Below are 1666 nucleotides of genomic sequence, written 5' to 3'. Positions count from 1 at the left end.
CTGGTCACCGGCCTCCAATCCGAAAAACAACCCTCCACTACCACCCTCTGCCTCCTATCACCAAGCCAATTTTGTATCCGATTGGCTATCTCACCCTGGATCCCATGTGTTCGAACCTTCTGGAACAGCCTACCATGCGGGACCTTGTCAAAAGCCTTGCTAAAGTCCATGCAGACCACGTCCATCACCCTGCCCTCGTCAATCCTCTTGGTCACCTCCTCAAAAAACTCAATCAAACTCGTGAGACATGATTTCCCACGCACAAAGCCATGCTGACTATCCCGAATCAGACCTTGCCTTTCCAAATGAGAAGTGATTCATTTTGTAGGAAGATCATGGAGAGACAATATAAAAATAAATGGTACAATTCTAAAGGGGGTGCAGGAGTAAAGGTGTATATGTGCATAAGACATTGAAGGTGGCAGGTCAGGTCAAGAGAGTGGTTAATAAAGCATACAGTATCCTGGGCTTTATTAATAAGGGCACAGAGCACAAGAGCAAGGAGGTTATGTTGAACTTGTATAAGACACTAGTTCGGCCTCAGCTGGAATATTGCGTCCAGTGCTGGGTGCCACACTTCAGGAAATTGGGAGGGCATTGGATGGAATACAGAAAAGTTTCACAAGAATGGCTCCAGGGATGAGGAATTTCAGTTATGAAGATAGATTGAAGCGGTTTAGGACTGTTTTCCTTGGAGAAGAGAAGGCTGAGAGGTGATTTGATAGAGGTATTCAAATTCACGAGGGGTCTGGACAGTGTAGATAGAGAGAAACTGTTCCCACTCATGAAAGGACTGAGAACGAGAGGGCACAGATTTAAACTACTTGTTAAGAGAAGCAAAAGTGACCTGAGGAAAAGCTTTTTCACGCAGCGAGTGGTTAAGGTCTGGAATGCTCTGCCTGAGAGTGTAGTGGAGGCAGGTTCAATTGAAGCATTCAAAAGGGAATTAGACTGTTATATGAAAAGAAAGAATGGGCAGGGTTACAGCGAGAAGGTGGGGGAATGGAACTAAGTAAATTGCTCGCTCGGAGAGCTGGTGCAGATATGATGGGTCGAATGGCCTCCTTCTGCACTGTAACAGTTCTGTGATTCTGTGACTACTTGTGCAAGTCAAAAAAAGTCAGGTATCTCACTAAATCAGTGTCCAACATAGTGATGAGAAAGTAAGTCAATAAATTAGTCATTTCATTTAAAGCTACTTCACAAAAATGTACATTTGTTGTTGTTTTGATTCACAGTAAGATTAATTTTTATCTTTCCAAAATTCTCTCGCTGCTCCCCTATGTAAGACAAAAATTGTAATGTGGCCCCCCCATGCGAAAAGATTGGATACCCATACCCCAAGTCTTTAACCTTGTGTTTTAAAATAACCGAGCAGCTAAGTTGTAAACTCATTTTAAAATGGCAAACGTCACTTAGGGAGTCTTGATTTCTACGCTCTGGCACACATTACTTTCACTTGGGACACCAGCTCAATGATGTGTTGACTGTTGCTAGACATTTATTTACATATAAATATTGCAGTTCCGCTGCTATCCATTTGGAATCATATTGTTTATGAACTTGTATTGAGTGAAAAACAGGCAAGAAAATTCAAGGAATCACCAGAGGTCAGCACTTAAGTGCCTCATGAATACGAGAGCATGGTGTGATGGAACTCTGATAT

This window comes from Heterodontus francisci, chromosome 20 (assembly GCF_036365525.1).
Source record: "Heterodontus francisci isolate sHetFra1 chromosome 20, sHetFra1.hap1, whole genome shotgun sequence".
Taxonomy (NCBI): Eukaryota; Metazoa; Chordata; class Chondrichthyes; order Heterodontiformes; family Heterodontidae; genus Heterodontus; species Heterodontus francisci.
Note: the sequence above shows the minus strand (reverse complement) of the source record.